At 43.4% G+C, this 18,107-nt stretch overlaps 1 protein-coding gene across 15 annotated transcripts in view; it reads left to right on the forward strand.

Annotated features, from left to right (window-relative positions):
* CNOT6 (CCR4-NOT transcription complex subunit 6) overlaps window positions 1-18,107 on the forward strand; it is an 84,179-nt gene that overhangs the window by 34,657 nt on the left and 31,415 nt on the right. The window contains exon 1 of one of the 15 annotated variants that reach the window (XM_063811746.1): window positions 11,239-11,712. The exons of 13 other annotated variants lie outside the window; for them this stretch is intronic. The gene's annotated coding sequence lies outside the window, so the exon portion shown is untranslated. Of the gene's footprint in view, window positions 1-11,238; window positions 11,713-18,107 lie in introns of those variants that run through there. One more of the 15 variants, XM_054684869.2, reaches the window with a different exon arrangement.

Here is an 18,107-nt window from a genome sequence, read left to right on the forward strand (position 1 = left end):
TTTTAATGCAATCTGGACATATTCAAAGAAATATATGAGCCCTCAGATGTGAAGGATATCTTTTCCCCAGCATCTCTGCCGGTGGGCACACAGTCTCTTTTTAAATATTTCGAAGATGGTGAAGGGACATTACTTCTCAGGGCAACCAGTGCTAATGAAGTTTTGTGTTACTGTTGGCCTATTATGCTTCCCCTTACTTTCCTTTCAGTTTGTTCTGATTTTTGCCTTCTAAAATAGTACAGAACAAATTTTGTCTTCTTTCACCTGACCGCCCTTGATTTTTTAAAATTTAATGCAGCAGACATACTGAGCATATGCTGTGTGTAAAACATTTTACCTGGCGCTGGCCCACGTGCGTGGAAGATCTATAAAGTCCCGCTTTTTATGGAGCTTATGACATTAGGGAGTGAGAGGGAGTGCACAAGTATAAATAACTAATAGACAAAACATAACAAATCTAGGTATAAAAGTGCTATATAACAGGAAGCAAAAAGGAAATAAGGATAATAGCATTCCTCCTTTGTCAGCTCAAAATTTCTGGTTAACCTATTGAGTAAACTTAAATGCCTGCCTTTGCAGCCGTAGTAGAGGTCATTACACACATGGGTCTCTCCTGTTTTCCCTCTTCTGATTTCTTTTTTTTTGTTTTTAGTATTTATTGATCATTCTTGGGTGTTTCTCGGAGAGGGGGATTTGGCAGGGCCATAGGACAATAGTGGAGGGAATGTCAGCAGCTAAACATGTGAACAGGGGTCTCTGGTTTTCCTAGGCAGAGGACCCTGCGGCCTTCCGCAGTGTTTGTGTCCCTGGGTACTTGAGATTAGGGAGTGGTGATGACTCTTAACGAGCATGCTGCCTTCAAGCATCTGTTTAACAAAGCACATCTTGCACTGCCCTTAATCCATTTAACCCTGAGTGGACACAGCACATGTTTCAGAGAGCACGGGGTTGGGGGTAAGGTTATAGATTAACAGCATCCCAAGGCAGAAGAATTTTTCTTAGTACAGAACAAAATGGAGTCTCCCATGTCTACTTCTTTCTACACAGACACAGTAACAATCTGATCTCTCTTTCTTTTCCCCACATTTCCCCCTTTTCTATTCGACAAAACCGCCATCATCATCATGGCCCGTTCTCAATGAGCTGTTGGGTACACCTCCCAGACGGGGTGGCGGCCGGGCAGAGGGGCTCCTCACTTCCCAGACTGGGCGGCCGGGCAGAGGCGCCCCTCACCTCCCAGACGGGGTGGTGGCCGGGCGGAGGCGCCCCCCACCTCCCTCCTGGACGGGGCGGCTGGCCGGGGTGGCTGCTGGGCAGAGGGGCTCCTCACTTCCCAGACGGGGCGGCTGCCGGGCAGAGGGGCTCCTCACTTCTCAGACGGGGCGGCCGGTCAGAGACGCTCCTCACCTCCCAGACGGGGGGGCGGTCGGGCAGAGACACTCCTCAGTTCCCAGATGGGGTCGCGGCCGGGCAGAGGCGCTCCTCACATCCCAGACGGGGCGGCGGGGCAGAGGCACTCCCCGCATCTCAGACGATGGGCGGCCGGGCAGAGACGCTCCTCACTTCCTAGACGGGATGGTGGCTGGGAAGAGATGCTCCTCACTTTCCAGACTGGGCAGCCAGGCTGAGGGGCTCCTCACATCCCAGATGATGGGCGGCCAGGCAGAGATGCTCCTCACTTCCCAGACGGGGGGCGGCCGGGCAGAGGCTGCAATCTCAGCACTTTGGGAGGCCAAGGCAGGCGGCTGGGAGGTGGAGGTTGTAGCGAGCCGAGATCACGCCACTGCACTCCAGCCTGGGCAAGATTGAGCACTGAGTGAGCGAGACTCCGTCTGCAATCCCGGCACCTCGGGAGGCCGAGGCAGGCAGATCACTTGGGGTCAGGAGCTGGAGACCAGCCCGGCCAACACGGCGAAACCCTGTCTCCACCAAAAAATGCAAGAACCAGTCAGGCGTGGCGGCGCGTGCCTGCAATCCCAGGCACTCTGCAGGCTGAGGCAGGAGAATCAGGCAGGGAGGTTGCAGTGAGCCGAGATGGCGGCAGTACTGTCCAGCCTGGGCTTTCACAACTTTGGTGGCATGAGAGGGAGACTGGGGAGAGGGAGAGGGAGAGGGACCCCTCTTCTGATTTCTAGAATGCTGGACTTTATTAAACCAAGTTCAGCTCAGTAAGTAGGTGTGGTCATGGAGAGTGAAATTTCTCTTCTTCTCACCTGTCAGATTTGGCTTTCTGTGCCAGGGGAGCCCAAAGAGAAATACGCACTCTCATTTTGTAGTTATTCTCAAAGCACGGTCAGTCACCACTCCTATTTTTCCCTTTTAATTTTTTCAGGATTGGCATTTGACTATATTTACCTCTCCTTTTTTCAGCCCTTATTAGCAGTTTTTGCATTACAATTCCTTTGCTTGTAAGGAAGTGTCCCCTATCTTACAGCATTAGGATACGCAAGAAAGCACTCAGGTCATTGAGATACATCTCTGAGGCTGAGGAGATTCTCCTCCACCCTCTCCTCCTTCCACCACATGCTGTGAACTCCTTGGTGATTTTGAGTCACTGTTCTCTGCTTACCCTGAACTTTGGGAAGAAGTTCTGTATACACATATAGGGAAAAACCCTCAACCCATGTTTTTTCTTTGCTCTCACACCACCACAATCATCAACACAAAAGAAGACTTCTGTGACCAAAGGTGTGGGTTTCTTTTCCCCACACAGCAAGCAGCAGACACCAGTTAGGTGCCCTCCAATTCAATTCCAACACTGTCTTCCTGGAGGTAGCATCAGATCCCACGGTTTGTGGACTCAGTCCCCAAGACTGCCCTCTCCCCCTTCTATCACCAGTCCCATGTTTGGGCCTCTAGAGCTTTGACCAGCTTCAAGTTGGGGTTCCCACGACCCCCTCTTTGGGTTCAGTTAATTTGCTGGAGTGGTTCACAGAACTCAGAGAAACATCTACTTACGTTTACCAGTTTATTATAAAGGATATTACAAAGGATACAGATGAAAAGATGCACAGGGCAAGGTGTAGGGGAAAAAGTGCAGTCAGTGTCCATCCCCTCCCTGGGCACACCACCCTTCAGGAGGAACCTCATGCATTCAGCTATCTGGAAGCTCTCTGAACCCTGTTCTTTCGGGTTTTTATGGAGGCTTCATTACATAGGCATGGTTGACAGCTGTAGAAATGTGATTATTAGACAAGCAAGGCATGTCTGCTCAGACTTTTCTTGGGCTGTGTAGCATTCCTTCTTCTAAGGTATGGGGCAGGACCCTCTCTGGAATGACGGTCTTCTGACCCACAGTGAGATTAGAGTCCTGCCTTGGGCAGGGGAAAGGAGGATAGGAGAAGGTCATAGATCCTGTTTCCTGAGGCCTTAAGCACTCTAACATTATAACAAAGACTATGGGAGTTAGGAACCAGGAACCATGGATGAAAACCTATATATATATGTATCACCGTAATACAACATAGGAAGGAAGAGGGGAGACACCTCTAAAGTAACCTCTCTTAATTTATTGTTATTATTATTATTTAGAGATGAGGTCTTGCTCTGTTGCCCAGGCTGGAATGCAGTGGCATGATTATACATAGCTTACTGTATCCTTGAATTCCTGGGCTCATGTGATCCTCCCACCTCACCCTCCTGAGTAACTGGGACTACAGACTCATGCCACCATGCCCGGCTAACATTTTAAAAATTTTCCTTAGAGATAGGGGTCTCCCTTTGTTGCCCAGGCTGGTCTTGAGCTCCTGGCCTCAAGCAGTCCTCCCGCGTTAGCCTCCCAAAGTGCTGGTATTACAGACATAAGCCAACTTACTCAGCCCAGATTGGCTTCTTTAACTTATTTCATTTTTATAGATTTAGGAGGCATAAGTACAGGTTTCTTTTTTATATTTTAACAATCTATTATTTATTTATCCCTCCATAGAACCACCACTCACACCAAGGAGATTATTTGGAGTGGGTCACCACCTGGGGCCTGGACTCTGAAATCTAAGGCTTCCTCCTCCCTCACTTTATGGCTTAGGTGGTGGCATGGTTCAGGCAAAACTGGTGTCTCGTTTTGGATACTGCAGAAGCAGGACCTAAGCATACCCATAAAAGTGGCCACACCCATCAGGGTTGATTGGCAGGCTGGAAGACAATATTCTCCCAATGAAGGCACTTTTACCTCTATAGGGGGGTGGGAATTGGTTGGTTGGAAGTGGTATTGTTGGGACAGGGAAGAGTTATTTCCATGGAAAACTTATTTGCAGGTTACAGAGAGAAATGAGGGGAGTTTGCCTACACTGGGCCATCTGTGGGGCCAGTGGGGGCTGCTGTATATCTTGTATATCTTTGCTACTGAAAGGGGAAGGTTGACGTAGGCATTAAAGCCAAAGAGGCCCTTAGCAATTAGGCCCAGTACCCCTGCGATGATTTTGGAGTGGTTTCCTTTCTCAACATTGTCGATAATGGAGGTGATTAGCTAGAGGATCACTGCTAAGAGAGTTTGGAAGAAATGACTCCAGGGCCAATTGATGAATGGTATTTTGGTGTGCAGATCACACACGTAGCTGACAAAATAGCAGCAAGGATCATTTCAGCCACCAACAGGGAGGAATAGTCTGGTGTGGAGGCACTTGAAGTAGATCAGGATCACCAGGCACAATGTAATCTTAGCAAACCTGGAGGATTCCCTTTTGGGTGCACAAGAAGTTGGCCTCAGCAGCGGGGGTCCAAGAGGCCCTCGGAATCCACCATGGCATGGGCCGGAGTCCCTGGGGTCCAAGAGGCCCTCGGAATCCACCATGGCATGGGCCGGAGTCCCTGGGGTCCAAGAGGCCCTCGGAATCCACCATGGCATGGGCCCGGAGTCCCTGGCGACACAGAAGATGTGCTCATTTGTTCATGGGGTCGAGGACACTGCACACCCAGCCATCTGGCTAGGAAGGGGGCCTCTGGGGCAGAGGGAGTCACAAGTACGGTTTTCTTACCGGATATATTGTGTAGTGGTAAAGTCTGACCTTTTAGTTTACTCACTGCCCTAATAGTGAACATTGTACCCAAAAGGTAACTTTTTCACCTTTTTCGCCCTCCCGTGTTTTGGAGTCTTCAGTGTCTGTTTTTCCACTCTGTATGTGCATGTGTACCCATTGTTTAGCTCCCACTTGTAAGTGAGAACATCGGTATTTGACTGTTTCTGAGTTGTTTTGCTTAGGATAACGGCCTCCAGTTCTGTCCAGGTTGCTGCACAAGATATGCTTGCATTCTTTCTTATAACTCAGTAGTATTTCTTGGTGTATATATACACTGCATTTTCTTTATCCAGTCATCCATTGTTGGACACTTAGGTTGAGGCCGTATCTTTGCTATTGTGAAAAGTGCTACAATACACGAGTGCAGGTTATCTTTTTGACATGATGATTTCTTTCCCTTTGGGGATACCCAGTAGTGGGACTGCTGGATAGAATGGTAGTTGTATTTGTAGTTCTGTGAGAAATCTCCATACTGATTTCCATACAAGTTGTACTAATTTACATTCCCACCAACAGTGTTCAAGCGTTCCTTTTTCTTCACATCCTTGCCAGCATCTGTTGTTTTTGACTTTTTAATAGTAGCCTTTCTGAGTGGTGTAAGATGGTATTTCATTGTGGTTTTAATTTGCATTTCTCTGATGATTATTGATGTTGAGCTTTTTTTTCGTATTTGTTGGCAGTTTGTCTTTTGAAAAATATTGTTTCATGTTCTTTGCCCACTTATTAGGGTTTTTTTTTTTTTTTTGACAGTCTTGCTCTGTTGCCCAGGCTGGAGTGCAGTGGCGCCATCTCGGCTCACTGCAAGCTCTGCCTCCCACGTTCACGCCATTCTCCTGCCTCAGCCTCCCGAGTAGCTGGTACTACAGGCACCCGCCACCACGCCCGGCTAATTTTTTGTATTTTTTTTAGTAGAGATGGGGTTTCACCATGTTGGCCAGGATGGTCTCGATCTCCTGACCTTGTGATCCGCCTGCCTTGGCCTTCCAAAGTGCTGGGATTGCAGGTGTGAGCCACCGCGCCCGGCCTAGGGTTGTTTTTTTCATGTTGAGTTGAGTTCCTTGTAGATTCTATATAGGAACCCTTTGTCAGATGCATAGTTGCCAATATTTTCTCTCATTCTGTAGTGTTAATTATCATTATTATTATTTTTGCTGTGTAGAAACTTCTTAATGTAATTAAGTCCCATTTATCTATTTGTTTTGAGATAAGATATCATTGTTCTGTGGCCCAGGCTGGATGGAGTGGTATAATCTCAAACTCCTGAGCTCTAGTGATCCTCCTGTCTCAGCCTCCTGAGTAGCTGGGACTACAGGTGCACACAACCATGCCTGGCTTTTTTGTTTTGTTTTGTTTTGGAGACAGGATCTCACTTTTTCACCCAGGCTGTAGTGCAGTGATGCCATCTCGGCTCACTGCAACCTCGACCTCGTGGGTTCAAGTGATCCTCCTGCCTCAGCCCCTCAAGTAGCTGGGACTACAGTGCATGCCACCATGCCCAGCTAAAGGCGAATTTTTATATTTTAATTTTTTGTAGAGACAGGGGTCTTGTGTTGCCCAGCTTGGTCTCTAACTCCTGGCCTCAAGTGATCTTCCTGTCTTAATTTTACAAAACACTGGGATAACAGGCATGAGCCACTGTGCCCAGCCAGCTTCTTTAACTTAGTAATAGTTGTTTATGTTTTCTCTGTGTCTTGTCATGGCTTGATAGCTCATTCTTTTTTAGCACTGAGTAATATTCCATTGTCTGGATGTACCAGTTTATTTACCCAGTCACCTACTGAAGGACATCTTGGTTGCCTCCAAGTTTTGGCAGTTTTGGTAAAGCTACTGTAAACATCTGTGTGCAGTTCTTTGTGTAGACATAAGTTTTCAGCTCCTTTGGGTAAATACCAAGGAGGCATGATTGCTGGATTATATGGCAATAGTGTGTTTAGTTTTGCCAAAAAGTACCAAACTGTATTCTAAAGTGGCTGTATCATTTTGCCCTCCTACCAGCACATCCTTTTCCGGATTTGGTGGTGTTAGTGTTTTGGATTTTTTGCCATCCTGATAGGTGTGTAGCAGTATCTCGTTGTTTTAATTTGCGGTTCTCTAATGGCATATATATTGGCCATCTTTTCATATGCTTTTTTGCCATGGGTCTATCTGCTTTGGTTAGGTGTCTGTTCAAATCTTTTGCCCATTTTTAAATTGGGTTGTTTTCCTATTGTTGAGTTTTAAGAGTTTTTTTTTTAAACTTTTAAAAAATGCGGATATGTCTTTTGCAAAAATATCTCCTGGTCTGTGGGTTGTCTTACTCTTTTGACAGTGTCTTTCACAGGGCAGAAGTGCTGAATTTAAATGGGACTTTGGGATTCTGTTTAGTCTATATATCAAATTAGGAAGAACATCTTGACAGTATTGTGTCTTCATATCTGTGAACATAGAATATCTCCATTTATTTAGTTCTTTGATTTCTTCAGAATTTTGTGGTTTTCCTCATATATAATTTGTAAATATTTAGTTAGATTTATTCCTCTTTCCCTTTTTTTTTTTTTTTTTTTGGTGTAAATGGTGTATTTTTAATTCTGAATTCCATTTTTTCATTGCCAGTATGTAAGAAAGTGACTAACTTCAGATCTTTTAAGTATTTGCTTATTTGTGATTTAAATAAGTTTTAAGGCTGGGTGCAGTGTCTCACACCAGACCCAGCACTTTGAGAGGCCAGTGTGGGTAGATTATACAGTAGACCAGCCTGGGCAACATGGTGGAACATCATCTTTTTTTTTTTTTTTTTTTTTTTGAGACGGAGTCTAGCTCTGTTGCTCAGGCTGGAGTGCAGTGGCTGGATCTCCGCACATTGTAAGCTCCGCCTCCCAGGTTCAAGCCATTGTCCTGCCTCAGCCTCCCAAGTAGCTGGGACTACAGGTGCCCGCCACAACTGCCAGCTAATTTATTGTATTTTTTAGTAGAGACGGGGTTTCACTGTGTTAGCCAGGATGGTCTCAATCTCCTGACCTCGTGATCTGCCTGCCTGGGCCTCCCAAAGTGCTGGGATGACAGGCGTGAGCCACTGTACCTGGCCGGAACATCATCTTTATTAAAAAATACAAGGATTAATGTAATTAATTCTCATTTAATCCCTTCTTAGGCCAGGCGCGGTGGCTCACGCCTGTAATCCTAGCACTTTGGGAGACTAAGGGAGGCCGATTGCCTGAGCTCAGGAGTTTGAGACCAGCCTGGGCAACACAGTGAACCTCTGTCTCTACTAAAATACAAAAAAAATTTGCCGGGCATAGTGGTGTGCTCCTGTAGTCCTAGCTAGTCAGGAGGCCTAGGCAGGAGAATTGCTTGAACCCGGGAGGCGGAGGTTGCAGTAAGCCAAGATTACACCAGCCTGGGCGACAGAGTGAGACTCTGTCTCAAAAAAAGGTGTATATATATATATATATATACACAAAAAAATTAGCCAGGTGTGGTAGTGTGCAACTGTGGTCCCAGCTACTCAAGAGGCTGAGGTGGGAGGATTACTTTACTTTAGCCCAGGAAGTGGAGGTTACAGTGAGCTGAGATCGCACCACTGTACTCCAGCCTGGGTGATAGAGTGAGACCCTCTCTCAAAAGAAAAAAAATTGTCTGGGTACGGTAGTTTACGCCTATAATCCCAACACTTTGGGAGGCCAGGGCAGGCAGATCACGAGGTCAAGAGATGGAGACCATTCTGGCCAACATGGTGAAACCCCATCTGTACTAAAAATACAAAAATGAGCTGGGTGTGGTGGCATGTGCCAGTAGTCCCTGCTGCTCGGGAGGCTGAGGCAGGAGAATTTGTTGAACCCGGGAGGCAGTGGTTGCAGTGAGCTGAGATCATGCCACTGCACTCTAGCCTAGCGACAGAGTGAGACTCCATCTCAAAAAAAAAAAAAGTCAGCCAAGCAGGAGGATTACTTGGACTCAGGAGTTTGAAAGCACCCTGAGCAAGATGGCAAGGCCCCAGAGTGAGACCCTATCTCTTTAAAAAAACAAAAACAAAAAAAAACCAAACAAACAAAACCAAAAACTGCATTTCCTCCTCCTTAAAAGTATTTTTTTTTTGTAGTTATTCATTATTAGGCTCCTTGTAGTTTAGTTTTCCTTTACTGAGCTTTTCTAAATTTTTTGTTCTTTTCTTGCTTCTATCATTTTTTAAATATCTTTCACCTCGTTTTGAAATACTAGGTAATAGTTTTTTGGGCATGTTTGGAGTATGCTTTTATAGGAACTTCTTAAAATAATTTTTATGGGATTTGACTTCAGTACTTTTTCTGTTCTTTTTTTTTTTTTTTTTTTTTTTGAGACGGAGTCTTGTTCTGTCACTCAGGCTGGAGTGCAGTGGTGTGATCTCGGCTTACTGCAAGCTCTGCTTCCCAGGTTCACGCCATTCTCCTACCTCAGCCTCCCGAGTAGCTGGGACTACAGGTGCCCGCCACCACACCCGGCTAATTTTTTGTATTTTTAGTAGAGACAGGGCTTCACCGTGTTAGCCAGGATGGTCTCCATCTCCTGACCTCATGATCCGCCCGCCTCAGCCTCCCAAAGTGCTGGGATTACAGGCGTGAGCCACCGCGGCCAGCCTGTTCATTTTCATTTGAATTCAGTTTTTCTAAACTTAGAAGATGTGACTCAGGGTAGTTGTACTAATGTCTGTGCTCCCTTTTCTGTAGTTTTCAGAGTGTTCACAACTGTGGGAACTTGCTTTCTGAGACTTTCTGGTTCTGTTCCTCTCTCTCATTTTTATCTTTTTCCTTCATCTTTTTTATTCCTATCCTACTAATTTTAATTCCATTTTTGGAGTTTTTTCTCAGTGTGGGGCCTTGACTGGTCAGTTCCGAGAGTCCCTGGGGCAGAGACTGTTGTACTCTTCCATTTTAGACTTACTGTGGACACTCTGTACTCACTTGTTACTCATTGGGACTATATCCCCCCTTGGTTGTAGTGATGTTCTGAAATTGGTGCTTTCCAGTGTATACCAGTGGGTTTCCCTTTTTTTAGTTCCATTAAACACATTTACATTTAATGCAGTTATTGATGTGATTAGGGTCAAATAAGTAATATTATACCATTTCACTTATAAAAGTCTTACAACAATATACAGGCAGTCTCCGACTCACGATGGTTCGCCTTTTGATAGTATGAAAGTGTCATGCATTCAGTAGAGACCGTAATTGGAGTACCCATATGACCATTCTATTTTTCACTTTCACTACAGTATTCAGTCATTACATGAGATATTCAACACTTGATTAAAAATAGGCTTAGTGTTAGATGATTCTGCCCAAATGTAGGCTAATGTAAATATTCTGAGCACATTTAAGGTAGATTAGGTTGAGTTATGATGTTTGGTAGGTTAAGTATATTAAATACATTTTCGACATTTTAAACTTACAATGTTTTTATTGGACCCTAACCCCATTGTAAGTTGAGGCGCACCTGTATTTCTGTTTCTCCTCTCCTGGCCTCTATGCTATTGTAGTCATGTATGTTATTTCTACATATGGTGTAAGTCTCAAAATACATTGTTATTTTACTTTAAACACTCAAGTAATAGGAAAATTGGTTAGTATTTTTCCGTATACTTAGCATTTCCAATGTTTTTCATTTCTTTCTAGTGCAAGTTTCTGTAATTTTCCTTCTGACAAAAAGACGTAATGGGGTCTGCCAGTGATTTTTTTGTTTTTGTTTATTTTTTGTATTTTAGGTTTTATGTCTGGAAAAGCCTTTCTATTGACCTATTTTTGAAAGAGGTTTTTGCTGAGCATAGAAATCTAGATTGACAGTTCATATGTTTCGGTACTTTATTTTCTTCTTTTTAAATTAAATTAAGAATTTTTTTTTTTAAAGATGGAATCTCACTCTCTTGCCCAGGCTGGAGTGCAATGGCACAGTCTCACCTCACTGCAACCTCCGCCTCCCTGGTTGAAGTGATTCTCCTGCCTCAGCCTCCTGAGTAGCTGGGATTACAGGTGCGCACCACCACATCTGGCTAATTTTTTTATTTTTAGTAGACATGGGGTTTCACCATGTTGGCCAGGCTGGTGTCGAACTCCTGACCTCGTGGTCCACCCGCCACGGCCTCCCGAAGTGCTGGATTACAGGCATGAACCACCACAACTGGCCAAGAATTTTTTTTTTTTTTTTTTTGTGAGACAGAGTTTTGCTCTGTTGCCCAGGCTAGAGTGCAGTGGTGCAATCTTGGCTCACTGCAAGCTCCGCCTCCCGGATTCACAGCATTCTCCTGCCTCAGCCTCCCGAGTAGCTGGGACTAACAGGCACCTGCCATCACGCCCGGCTAATTTTTTTGTATTTTTAGTGAAGACGGGGTTTCGCCTCGTTAGCCAGGATGGTCTCGATCTCCTGACCTTGTGATCCACCCACCTCAGCCTCTCAAAGTGCTGGGATTACAGGCGTGAGCCACCGTGCCCGGCCAGAGAAATTTTTTTTTTGGTATTTTTTTGTTTTTGAAATGGAGTCTTGCTCTGTCCCCCAGGCTGGAGTGTAGTGGCGCGATCCGGCCAGAGAAATTTTTTTAGCAGACGGGGTCTCACTCTGTTGCCCAGGCTACAGTGCCCCCTGGCTGTTTACAGGCACTATTGTGATACACTGCAGCCTCAAACTCCTGGCCTCAAGCAATCCTTCTGCCTTCCTAGTAGCTGTGACGATTTGGAAGGCGTATGTCATGGTGAGTTCTTCCGTGTTGCTCTGTGGCCTTCCAGCGTGCATTGTTTCTGAGAAAAGGTCATTCTTATCCTTGTTTCTTTTATGTATGCCTGTTTTCTGTGGCTGCCTTAAGAGTCTCTCGCCATTACTCGTTTTAAGCAGTGTGATAATGATGTGTCTTCGTGTAGTTTTCTTTTGTTCTTTTATTTCTCTTGTGCTGCTTAGGTTTTGCTGAGGTTTTGCTGAGCTTGTCGGCTCTGGGTTTCTGGTTTGGGCTACCAATTTTTTTTTTTTTTTTTTTGAGACAGGGTCTTGCTCTGTCGCCTAGGCTGGAGTGCAGTGGTGCAATCTCGGCTCACTGCAAGCTCTGCCTCCTGGGTTCACACCATTCTCCTGCATCAGCCTCCCGAGTAGCTGGGACTACAGGCCCGCGCCACCACACCCAGCTAATTTTTTTATTTTTAGTAGAGACAGGATTTCACCATGTTGACCAGGCTTGTCTCAAACTCCTGACCTCAAGTGATCCACCCACCTTGGCCTACCACAGTGCTGGGATTACAGGCGTGAGCCACTGCACCCGGCCGCTTGTTAGTTTTTTTCTGTATCTGCAAATGCATAGTTATTTTGATTTCCTGGTAGGTATACTAATTACACCTAGTTCTTTTAGTGTTTGCTAATCACCCACGGGATTTCAGAACACATAAATTGATTTCTCTTGTCTCTTGGCATTTAGCAATAAAGGATCCTGGGTATTTTATAATGAAATCACTTATCAAAACAGGGCTCTTAACGTAGGTCAGGATAATCCCAGCCTTCCTCAAGTCACTAAGCTGCTTAAAAGTAAATGCAAGTTTTTGGGTACTTATGAGTATGTACAATTTTGTGGGGAAGAAGTAGATAGATATGAGATTATCAAAAGGTGACTTCCTTTTATTCATTGACCTCTTCCAGAAAATTAGGATCCTTAATTTCTTGTATTGCATAGTTCAATGATAAAGATATATCTTTCTCTAGTACATTATGTTCTTTTACTTCTGTTACTAATCTTTTAAACTCTGAATTTTTTTTTAGTTTTTTTTTTTTTTGAGATGGAGTCTCACTCTGCCGCCCAGGTTGGAGTGCAGTGGCGCAGTCTCTGGTCACTGCAAGCTCTGCCTCCTGGGTTCACACCATTCTCCTGCCTCAGCCTCTCTAGTAGCTGGGACTACAGGTGCCTACCACCACTCCTGGCTAAAGTTTTTGTGATTTTAATAGAGACGGGGTTTCATCGTGTTAGCCAGGATGGTCTCGATCTCCTGACCTTGTATTACACCCACCTCGGCCTCCCAAAGTGCTGTGATAACAGGCGTGAGCCAGTGCGCCCGGCCTGCACTCTGATTTTTTAAACAAAAATGAAGTACCATGTTTTGAAGTTTGCTTTTTTTGCTTCATTTGTTGTGAACATAGTTCCACATCAGTGTATGTAACTATTTCATTCTAAAAGAGAATGGCTAAGGAATATTACATGAATGAAACATAATTAAGTATGCTCTATTAATGATCATTTATATTTCTAATTTTCCCCAACAATATATATCTTAGCATACTTGAACAAGTGTTTTCATAAGGTAAATCACAAATTGTGGAATTGATGGGGCAAAGACTACTCAGCTTTCAAATTTTAGTAGATATTACCAGATTGGCTTCAAAATAGTTGCATGTTTCCCAAAATGAAAGAATGTGTCTGTTTCCCCCTTCTTGTCAATATTGGATATTAGTCTTTTTTATTTTGCTATCGTAAACATGTTTTTATTACTGAGTATGAAGATTTGTTTTTAATATGACTTTTTTTTTTTTTTTTTTTTTGAGAGGGAGTCTTGCTCTGTCGCCCAGGCTGGAGTGCAGTGGCATGATCTCAGCTCACTGCAAGCTCCGCCTCCCAGGTTCATGCCATTCTTCTGCCTCAGCCTCCCAAGTAGCTGGGACTACGGGCACCTGCCACCACGCCTGGCTAATTTTTTTGTATTTTTAGTAGAGATGGGGTTTCACTGTGTTAGCCAGGATGGTCTCGATCTCCTGACCTCGTGATCCACCCGCCTCGACCTCCCAAAGTGCTGGGATTACAGGCGTGAGCCACCGCTCCTGGCCATGACTTTGTTTTTTAAGTGACCTATTCTTATCCATTGTTCATTTTCCTGTTGATTTCTTTGTTTTCTTTTCTCTCATTATAAAACTCACAGGAAATCATGAGGGCAGGCACATGCTATTATTTACCATTCTATCCCCATACCAGCATGGTGGATACTGAAAATTGACTGAATAATGGTTAGCTTCCCATATACGTTGGTGTCTTCACCATATAGAAAGAAGTTTTACATTTTAATGAATTCAAACCTGACAACTGTTTTCATATTTGAATTCTAGGGTTTGAGTTATGCTGAGAACTATTCTGTTTCATTTCTTTCCTGGTTTTTTGGTACTTAGAAATTTATTCCAGAATTGTGTGTGTTTATGGTAGGCATCTGAGTTCTCCTTGTCTTCCTGCCTCTACCTCATATATGATTTATTCTTTTACTTGGCTTTTTTTCCTTTCCCTTATTCCCAGACTTTGTGGTTTTCTTTCTGGCTACCTTCTACCTTCTTGAAATGTCAGCTTATTTTTCTGGCAGATGGAATTATGATCACCCTGTATGGGAAAAGGAGCTATACAAATTGGCAGGCTTTGAAAATGAACCGCCATAAATCCATAGAAGTTGTATGTCTCCATTCAGGAGCTCTGTTTGCTTCTTTAGGCATACCCTTCCCCTCTCTTGAGTGAAGAGGGCAAAGACACAGAAAACGTAGTAGGGAACCAGGCGCAGTGGCTCACGCCTGTAGTTCCAGCTACTTGGGAAGCTGAAGCAGGAGGATCACGTGAGCCTAGGAGTTAAAGGCTACTGTGAGCTATGAGCAAGCACACCACTGCACTCCAGCCTGGGTGACAGAATGAGACCCTGTCTCAAAAAAACAACAAATTGTTTTATATTAAATGCCTTATTCGTATTGAATATCAGCTGTGTGTTTTCAGTTTTATGAATGGAAAATTAAGTAAATAAAATTTTGTTCTACAAATAGCTTGTGGTATGGTGTCTGTTCTGTTTATAGCAAAGTAAGGGAAATACCTTCTTAGATTAAGATAGATTTTATTATACAGTTTTACTGAAGTTTAGTTGACATTCAAAATTGGCGTGTATAAAGTGAATAATGTGTATATTTTGACTGTGTATACCTGTGAAACCATCACCACAATCAAGAATGATCATATTCATCGATCCTGAAAGTTTGTGATCCTTCCTTCCCCACCTCTCCTGTTTCTCCATTCCTTCCCCTATTTCTAAGCAACCGCTGTTCTGCTTTCTATAGTATGCATTTTGTGGAATTTTTGTATAAATGATGTTATACAGTATGTACCCTTTTTTCTTTTTTTCATGAAAATGGACACCTTGCATTTTTTTTGTTGTTTTTGGTGATTTTGGTCTGCTCTTATCCTCTATACTTATTCTGTAGTTCATCCATAGTGTTTTGTTGGTTTTTAGTAGTTCATTCTTTTTTATTACTGAGTAGTAGTCCATTGTATGGCTACGCCAGCATTTGTTTATTTGTTCTCCTGTTGAACACACTTGGGTTGTTTCCAATACTTGACTGTTACAAATAAAGCTGCCGTGAACATTCCCCTTTGTGTGGGCATAACTTTTATTTCCTAAAAAATGGAATTGATCATATGGTAAGTGTATGTTTAACTTTTTAAAAAACTGAATCTGGTTTGCAAAGATGTCTTGTTTCATATTCCTACTAGATGTCTTTGATCCATGCCCTCACCAATACAAGTCTTAAATTTAGCCATTCTTCTGGGTATGTAATGCTATCTCAGAGTGGTTTAAATTTGCATTTCCCTAATGACTCCCAATTTTGAGCATCTTTTCATGTGATTATTTGCCATCTGTTTATATCTTCTTTGGTGAAGTGTCTGTTAGATCTTTCACTCGGTTGGAAAATTATGTTTTATTTCTTTCTCTCTTTTTTTTTAGACAGAGTCTTGCTCGGCTAATTTTGTATTTTTAGTAGAGATGGGGGTTTCACCATATTGGCCAGGCTGGTCTTGAACCCCTCACCTTCAGTGATCTGCCTGTCTCGGCCACCCAAAGTGCCAGGATTACAGGCTTGAGCCACTGCACCTGGCCCCTCTTTTTCTGTCTCTGTCTTTCTCTCCTTTTTTCTTTCTTTCTTCCTTCCTTTCTCACTCTCTTTCTTTTTCTTTTTTTTCTTTTGACATGGGGTCTTGCTTTGTCACCCAGGGTGGAGTACAGTGGCACAGCCTTAGCTCACTATAACCTTGAACTCCTGGGCTCAAGTGATCCTCCCACCTCAGCCTCCCAAGTAGCCTGGAATTATGGGTGTGTGCCACCGTGTCTGGCTAATTTTAATTTTTGTAGAGACTGAAATCAGCCTAGGCAACATAGTGAGACCCAAACTCCTGGCCTTACATGATCCTCCCGCCTCCGCATCCCAAAGTGCTAGGATTAAAGGCGTGAGCCACCGTGCCCTGCTTTGTTTTCTTAATATTGAATTTTGAGAGTTTTATATAATAAGCCCTGAAATTAGGTAACATTAGCCCTATAGCTGTGTTCTTTTTCAACATTGTTTAGATGTTTTCTTTTTTTGTTTTTGTTTTTGTTTTTGTTTTTTCAGATGGAGTCTCGCTCTGTTGCCCAGGCTGGAGTGCAGTGGCGCGATCTTGGCTCACTGCAAGCTCCGCCTCCCGGGTTCGCCATTTTCCTGCCTCAGCCTCCCAAGTAGCTGGGACCACAGGCGCCTGCCACTGCGCCCGGCTGATTTTTTGTATTTTTAGTAGAGATGGGGTTTCACCATGTTGGCCAGGATGGTCTCAATGTCCTGACCTCATGATCCACCCGCCTCGGCCTCCCAAAGTGCTGGGATTACAGGCGTGAGTCACCGCACCCAGCCCAACCATTTGATTTTAATGTGGTTATTCCTATGGAAAAATTTAAAATTCACCATCTTGCTATTTTTTTATTCATATCATTTATTCTTTGTTCTATTTTTTCTTCACTCTCTTGTTTTGAAATAATAAAGCTGCTTCTATTTTTTCTTCACTGTCTTGTTTTGAAATAATAGAGCTTTTTTTGAATCATTCCATTTTACCTCCTTTGTTTGACTTTTAGCGATAACTCTTCGATTTATTAGTTAGGGTTTATGGTGTCTTATACTTACCACAGTGTGCTGTCAAGTGCTAGCACACCTCTTTACATGCAGATAATAACCCAGCAGTACGCTTTTGTTTCCTCCTCCCATCCATTATTTCTTTGTGATGTGTCACTTCTGCATATGTCATAACACCCACGTTATCTTATTTCTAATATTGCTTTAAGTCAATTACATTTTAAATAGATGTAGAGAAAATAATCTCATATATACCCACGTATTCACTATTTCTGGTGTTCGTTTCTATTAATGTAGATTTCCATCTGGTATTTTATTTCTTCTGCTTAAAGAATTTTCTCTAATTTCCTACCAGGTAGATCAACTGGCAATGAATCATTTCACCTTTTCTATACAGGTTGAGTATTGCTTAACTAGAATATCCCTTGGGATCAAAAGTGATTTGGATTTCAGATTTTCTTATTTTTTATTTTTGAATGCTTACATATATGTATGTGATGAGATATCTTGGGGTTGGAACCCAAGTCTAAAACTTGAAATTCATTTATGGTTCATACATACTTTATACAAATAGCCTGAAGGTAACTTTATTCAATGTTTTAAATTTTGTACATGAAACCAAGTTTATGTACATTGAACCATCAGAAAGCAAGGAAGTCACTATTTCATGTCATTGTTCAGAAAGTTGCAGGTTTTGGAGCATTTTGGATTAGGGTTGCTCAAGCTTTGTCAGAAGTTAATTTGCCTTCATTTTTGGAAGCTATTTTTGGTAATTTGCTAGGTTGACAGGATTTTTTTTTTTTCCTTACAGTACATTAAAGTTTTTACTCCTGGCCAGGCGCCATGCCTCATGCCTGTATTCCCAGCACTTTGGGAGGCCACAGCGGGCAAATCACCTGAGGTCAGGTGCTCGAGACCAGCCTGGCCAACATGGTGAAACCCCATCTCTACTAAAAATATGAAACTTAGCTGGGCATGGTGGTGTGCGCCTGTAATCCCAGCTACCCAGGAGGCTGAGGCAGGAGAATCGCTTGAACCTGGGAGGCAGAGGCTGCACTGAGCTGAGATCGCGCCACTGCATTCCAGCCTGGGCAACAGAGCGAGACTCCATCAAAAAAAAAAAGAAAAGAAAAGAAAAGAAAATTTTGCTCCTCTGTCAGTCTCTCTTATTGTTTACAGCTGGGAGTCTGCTGCATTTTATCTTTGCTCCTCCCATGT

This window comes from Pan troglodytes, chromosome 4, assembly GCF_028858775.2.
Source record: "Pan troglodytes isolate AG18354 chromosome 4, NHGRI_mPanTro3-v2.0_pri, whole genome shotgun sequence".
In the NCBI taxonomy this organism is placed as follows: Eukaryota; Metazoa; Chordata; class Mammalia; order Primates; family Hominidae; genus Pan; species Pan troglodytes.